Source organism: Dasypus novemcinctus, chromosome 30 (genome assembly GCF_030445035.2).
Source record: "Dasypus novemcinctus isolate mDasNov1 chromosome 30, mDasNov1.1.hap2, whole genome shotgun sequence".
NCBI classification, from domain to species: domain Eukaryota; kingdom Metazoa; phylum Chordata; class Mammalia; order Cingulata; family Dasypodidae; genus Dasypus; species Dasypus novemcinctus.
In genome coordinates this window covers 43,743,958-43,751,266 of record NC_080702.1, presented here as the reverse complement: position 1 = coordinate 43,751,266, position 7,309 = coordinate 43,743,958, and positions in this window count along the sequence as shown.

The window sequence follows — 7,309 nt, the reverse complement described above, 5'->3', positions numbered from 1 at the left end:
GCGGGCTTCCACGGCTCGGTGGTGAGCCCCTAGGCCAGCGCGTAGGCCTAGGTTCTCCAGGCGTGGGGGACGCGCGGTAAAAACCACGGAGACAGCCTGTGAGAATGAGCTAGTCTACTTTATTGCGGAAACACACTTGATTATATAAGGTCGGGTCAAGGGAGGGGTAGGAATTGGGGCGGGTAAACTACGGGGCGGTAGTGGATAGGCAGAACTGTGCAGGCAGCTATGAAGTAGGCGGTGATTAAGAAAGGGGGCAGATTATGAGTTGGCTAAGTGGACGGGACTGGCGGGAAGGATAGCAACGGCTGGAAAAGGAAGATAACAAAGGCTAGGAGGAGGGGTGAAGGGAGGCAGCAACAATTGCTCCTTTTGTTTTATAAAAAAAGGTGTGAGAGAGTAGAGGGATGGGCTGTGGAGGGTGAGAGAAAAAAGGGGGTAGGATCGACTGGCGATGGGCAAATGACATATCATTTGGCCAGAATGTATGCATAGCCCTTAGGGTCGGTGCGTGCCGGTGCTAGACGAAATATCTAACATGATGTTGCGCACGCTTTTTTGGGGTGGATAGCGCTGTGGCTGGCTTAACCGCGAAGGACTCTCAGACGTATAGCAATAAAGGGGGGCGGAGGGTGCACCCAAGCCCTTTACGCCGAGGGAAACAAACCCGTGCCGGCGGCTAAGGTCAGGGAGTTTCACAGCAAGCAGCTTCACAGGCGGGAAGTACGGTGGGAAGGGGGGCGAGGACAAGGGCGAGACTGAGGAGCGAGATCAGAGGTAGCAAGACGGTGGTAATGGATTTGAACAAACGAGGAAAATACACTGTCAGCGTGATCTTTGGCAAGGCGGATGATTCGTCGAATGGCCCAAGGACCAACGGTGAGACCTAGGATGATGAGCAGAACTGGGGTTATTAGCGGGAGGAGATAGGGGAGGAGGGGCTGCAGGAAGCCCCAGGAACCAGCAGTTTGGGCTCGTTCAAGTCGGCGTTGGTTGAGACCTTTTTCAAGTTCTTTTAAGCTGGAGTCTACTAAACCGGTATAGTTGGCATAGACGCAGCATTCTTCTCCCAGAGCTGCACATAGGCCACCTTCTTTGAGGAGGAGGAGGTCAAGGCCTCGGTGGTTTTGCAGGACAACTTCTGAAAGGGAATTGAGGGAGTCTTTAAGATATTTGACTGCATCTCGGAGGTAGATGATATCAGAGTCTACTGCTTGTCTGAGGTTTTGGAGGGCGGAGGCTTGTGTGGCTAGGGCTGCAACACCAGTGGCAGCTCCAGCTGTAGCTAGGAGGGAAGTGACAGTGAGTACAGCAGTAATAGGTTCACGTTTGTGGAGGTAAATAGCTTCTTGAGTGTGGTCAAAGGCTTCAAAGAAATGTAGAGGAGTGTGATAGACGACTCGAGGCATGAGGAGGATGAGAGCACATGTTTCTTTGGTCTTGTTAAGTGTGGCAACAGATAAGCATGGGGTAAGTCCGGTGGAAGAGCAGAGCCATTGGGTGGTGTTTAGGGGAACTAAGTATTTGGCAGAGATGTTTGGGGAGGTATAGTTGGTACAGGCAGTAAGGCTAGGAGTGTGGGAAGAACGGGGCTGAATGCATAAACCTTTGGAAGAGATGTGCGTAAAAGTGAGTGGGACATGAGTAGATTGATTCCAATTGCAGGAAGAGGGGGAATCGTCGGTGGAGGAAGTAAAGAGTGGTGAAGGGATAGCAAGTGGATCATAGAGGGGGAGGCTGGGGGAAAGACACAACCAGCAAGAGCGAGTGAGGTTGGGGTGGGAGGCGTTGAGAGAGGAATAGGAGGCGTTTAGGAGTTTGAAGTAGGGACTAGAGGGGATGAGAGGATGTGGTTGTATACCTGAAGCGGGGGGGGAAGTGGGGCTTGTAGAAGGGACGACGGCAGCCGACGTGGAAGAGATTTTGAGGGGGGTAGATGAGGATGGAAGAAGGTGAACAGTGGGTGAGGGTTAAGGATGTGGTTGGGACCAATAGCAGAGGGTGGGGCGGAGACAACACGCTTTTGGATTTCAAACAGAGCGCCACGATCATAGTTGCTCATGTACAACCGGAGTCCATAGGGGTGAGCGGCCAGCCATGTATCGTCATTTGGGTTTTTTACTGTCAGCCAAATGAAGTCCCAACGGGAATTGTTGGCTACTTGGAGAGAGAGATACGGGTCTCTGTTGGGGGCGCCGGACCATCCATGGGCCATGGTCACACATCCCCAAGAGGGGCAGTAGAAGTGTGATGGGTCATGACAACCTCGAGCACTAGCAGGACAGATGTAAAAACCAGACACAGGGTTGAATTGAGGGCCAAGGAGACGGTTGTTTCGAGAAAGCAGGCATGCTGTATTCCCGCCTCGACAGGATGAGGAGGAGTGGTGGCCTACTTTCGCTTTTCTGATGTTGTTTACTTGGCATTCGGGACGGAAGGAAATTCCAGCAAGAGGGCAGACGTGTGTGAGAAAGGAGGGAGCGACACTAGTAACATTATAAGCGAGAATGCGTTTTTCCGGGAATGTCTGCAAGGTCCAGTTGAATGGCCGATGGGATGAGGAGCTTTGGGCAGAGGAGGCTAGAGACAACATGAGAATGAGGAGATGGATGAGGTAGGGAAGGGTAGGGGAACAGGAGGCGGGGGTGTGAACAGAGCGGGCCTGTCGGAGGAGCTGGAGAACTTGGCGCTCGATGGGGTCATCATCTTCAAGAGAAAGACGGCTTAGGCGGCGGGCAAAGAAGCGTTGTCGACATCGTTCGCGGCGAGAGAGAGCTGGTGTGGTCCCCATGGGCGACGGTGTTGGAGTAGCAGGCTCAGATGAATGTACTTGGGGGCGCATAGTAGTCATGGGAGGAGGACAACAAGGGAGGTGAAGATGCCAATCAGAAGCAGCCAGGCGACAGCGAGGAGAAGGCGTTGACGAAGGTTCCAATCTGTCGGGGCTGTGGCTGTGAGACAGACAGCTGAAAAGATTGTTAAAAAAATGAAACTATAAAAAAGAAGTATAAAAGTGGGTGAGGGTGCGAGGGGAGTGGGAAGAGCATCTGCACTGAGAGTTTTTCTCTGATAAATTGTAAGGCACGTTTCGGTGGAGGTTAGGCACTTGTCAGCAGCAGGTTGTAGAGGCGGCAATAAGGCTCTTCTTGTAGACTGTGCAGAGGTGAGTCCTTTTGGGGAATCTGTAAAGACAAAGAAAGGAGAAGAGAGCCCTCATAGGGGTGGGATAATCAGCAGAAAGAAACTCGGAGAGAGCACTTATCTAATATAAACATTTCAGGGAGGGGCTGGTTGGTGCTGGATTTGAGCGAATGGGGCGACATCTGGGCTTCCGCAGTCGATGTTGTCTCTTACGGAGGGCATAGTGTGTTCATCATTCGGTGGAACTTTGGGGTCGGTGGCAGGCCGGATGTAGCGCCCAGGAACCCAGAGCGGTTGTGGCTCGGAGTCTGGGAAGACACAAGCAAAACCTCTCCCCTGTGCTAGCAAGGGAGCTGGATCTTGCCAAAGGTTTGTGGCGGGGTCTTTCCAATGAACAAGGGGAACTTGCGAAGGTTGCCACATGGGTCCCCAATGTTTATGGGTTGGGGAGAGTCCTTTGTCATCGAAGGTCAGGAGATTGTGATGGATAAGGCAGGCAGTAATGACGTCGGCAGGGGCCTTGTGGGGAGAGGAAGCTTTTTCCTTTTGAATGAGTAGCTTGAGCTGCTGGTGAGTACGCTCAATAATTCCTTGCCCTTGCGGGTTGTAGGGGATGCCGAAATGATGTGTGATGTGGTACATCTGCACAAAGCTGGCAAAGGTGGCACTGCGATAGGCTGGTCCATTGTCGGTTTTGAGATCCCAGGGAATTCCCATGAATAGAATGGCTTGCCGAAGCGCTTTGATGCAATGTTTGGCACTCTCTCCTGTGAGGGGCACGGCATAGCATAGGTGCGAGAAGGTATCAACTGCAACATGAAGATATTTAAGGTGCCCAAAAGCACTAACATGGGTGACGTCTAGCTGCCAGCGGGAGTTAGGCCGCAGGCCGCGGGGATTAGCTCCGCGGGGCTGCAAGGGCCCAAGGGGTAGCAAAGGTGCGCATGTTCAGCAGGAACACACAAGATGTTTGCATGTTTCGATGGGGAGGTCTGGAAAGAGCCTCTGGATAGATCGCGCAGAGAAGTGGAATTGAGAGTGTAAAAGTTTGGCTTGGTTGATGAAGTCTCCTAGTCTTGTTTTGTCAATGGAATCTTCTCGAATGGCAGCTGGGTATACATGGCGGCCGGACGCTAAGGCGTCAGCAAGGGCATTTCCTTGAGTCAGTGGTCCTGGCAGGCCAGAGTGACTTCTGATATGAGCGATGAACCAGGGTTGTTGCCTTTCTTCAAGCAGTCGCTGTACAAAGGCGAGTGCTTGGTCTATAGATGAGTCGCTGGGTAGAAAGGTAGCAAGTGGGAGGCTGCGACATACCTGTAAGGTGTACAAGCTGTCTGTAAAGATGTTGAGAGGCTGGTCTGGGTAAAGATTGAGGACTGCAGTGACAGCTAAGAGTTCACCCACTTGAACAGAAAGGTGATTGGCAAACATCAACTGTCGTGGCTCAAGCTTTCCTGGCACATATATGACAGCAGCGAAGCCCCTTTTTGAGGCATCAGTGAAAGCAGTGATGGCAAAGGGGATTGGCTTTCTTGCGGGCAGCAGACGGAACGGGTTGAAAAATGCTAATTGAGATACACCTTGCAGCAGTGGATGATGAGGATAGTGGTTGTCGAAGGAGCCACGAAAGAACTCTATCAGGCTCTGCATTTGAGCATTATTCATGATAAGGGAAGTAACTTCTTTTGCATCAAAGGGCCAAACAATGGTGTGTGGCGGGACGCCGTACGTTTGTATGGAGAGAAGTACTAAGTCAGTGGCTAATGTGATCCAAGCCCTTGTAAATGGGCAGATTTTTGGGAGTTTACTTTTTGACGTGTGTAGAAAGAGAAGAGGACCATCTTGCCATAGGAGACCCGTTGGGGTGACTGGTGTTGGCAAAACTAAGGCAAGGATTGGGAGATCGGGAGAGAATCGCTCTAGGCGGCATTGCTGGAGTGCAGCATTTACTTGTTGGATGGCTTCTTTGGCAGCTGGGGTGATGGTGATGGGGCGAACGACTGCAGCGGATGGACTGCACTTAGTCTGCAGGAGCTCGAAAAGGGGTTGCATTTGCGCTGTTGTGATAGGGAGTGCTGATCGAAGCCAATTGATTTGTCCACAAAGCCGTTGGAGCTCAGTCAGCGTCATGTGATCAGAAACATGGATTTGCGGGCTGGTGGGCCGAATATATTGATGAAAATGAAAGCCTAAGAACTGGAAAGGTGGCTGGGGGTTGACCTTGTCAGGTTGCACTATTAATCCAAGACTTGAGAGGTTCGTCATAACTGCAGAAAGTAAATCATTGAGAAATGTGTTAGAACTTGCTGCTAAAAGAAGGTCATCCATATAGTGGATGATGTATGTGTGCTCTGGATGGAACTTAGAGCGTAGCGGCTCAATGGCATGATTGACATAGAGCTGACATATAGTTGGACTGTTCCGCATGCCTTGTGGTAGTACTCGCCATTGGAATCGGAGTGCTGCTCCTTGATTGTTGGTACGCGGGACTGTAAACGCAAACCGTGGACAGTCTCGCGGGTGAAGAGGAATGGAGAAAAAGCAATCTTTGATGTCAATAGTGGCTGCATAAAAATGCTGGGGGACTGCAGTGGGATGCGGGCAACCAGGCTGAGGTGACCCCATTGGCTTAGTATGCTTGTTAATTTCTCAAAGGTCGTGGAGGAGGCGAAACTTACTTGTGTTCTTTTTGTTGATGACAAAAACTGGCGAGTTATAGGGACTGGTAGATGGCTCAATATGCCCTGCCTGTAGTTGCTCTTCAACAAGGGCAGAGAGAGCTTGTAGTTTGTGAGTTGGCAAGGGCCACTGCTCGACCCAGATGGGCTCCTCTGTGTCCCATTCCAGAGGGATAGGGTCAGGTTTTGAAACAGGAGCAGTGGCCCCTATAAGGGGGGGGGGGGGCGGCGCAGCTAAGAAGGCTTCTGTGGTGATTCGAGCTTTTAGCTGGCTGAGTACATCTCTTCCCCACAGGATGGTTTGGACTGAAGAGAGGACGAGTGGACGAATTTGACCTTTGTTACCCTCTCGGTCACTCCAATGCAGAGGCTGAGATGTTTTCCAAGAAGTAGCAGCTCCTGTGGCGCCGATGACTTGAGGGCCAGTTTCGAGGGGCCAGTGATTAAAAGCAGCGATTTCGAAGGGAATGCAAGAGATTTCGGCACCCGAGTCTAAGAGTCCGTCAAGCCATTGTCCCTCTATTTTAAGTTCTAGTGAAGGTTTTTGGTGACGTTTGATAGGCATGGTCCACATTAGGGTTTTGGAGCTTTGTGGAGGGCCTCTTGGGGGAGGGGCTGAGGCCTGCCCCACTGGAAGTTTAAAGGCTGAGAAAAACGTTGGGCTGAGCGGCAGTCGCAGGCCCAGTGATACCCTTTACCACAGCGCGGGCATGGCGTGGGGGGGCCTCTTGGTCTGTGCAGTGCTACGGCAGGGCGGGGAGCTGCCAGTTGAGGGCACTCGTGAACAAAATGACCGGGATGACCGCATCGAAAGCAGGCAGAAGTGGAGGCAGATGAGACAGCCATGGCGGAAGCGAAGGCAGCAGTAAGTGCTTTAGTCTGTGGGTCAATGTCTCGACAAGCTAGGACCCATTCGTGCATCGGCTTGTCACGGATAGGAAGGATGACAGCTTGGAAGGGTGCGAGGCACCCATCGAGAATGAGTTCTTTTCCTAACACAAACTGAGCATCTTCGTTAGTAATTTTACGTTGGCATGCTTCGATAACGCGGGCGACAAATGCCGGAAAGGTTTCTTGTGAGTCTTGAAGCATTTGCGCGAACTTGGTGGATTGTTTGGTGGAAATTAAAGAGAATGACCACTGAACGAGAACTTTCACTCAGAGCCAAAACCCTGGGTCTATGTTCACATAGGAACGAGGGTCAGCATAGTTGTTAACCCCTGTGTAGGCATCAGCTGGATCTTGGACACCTGCTCGAACATTTTCCACTACTTGTTGATCAACAGCTACTTGATAGTGAGCGTGCCATTCAAGGAACTGGCCTGGCTGAAGAATGGAATGAGCTAGAGAAATCCAATCATAGGGAAGAACAAGCTGAACCCCCAACTCTTCTATTAGTTGTTGAACATATGGGCTATCAATGCCGTCTTCTTTAACGGCTTTACGAAGAGTTTTAACTTCTTCTGCTGTGAAGGGAAGCCAAGTTTGAG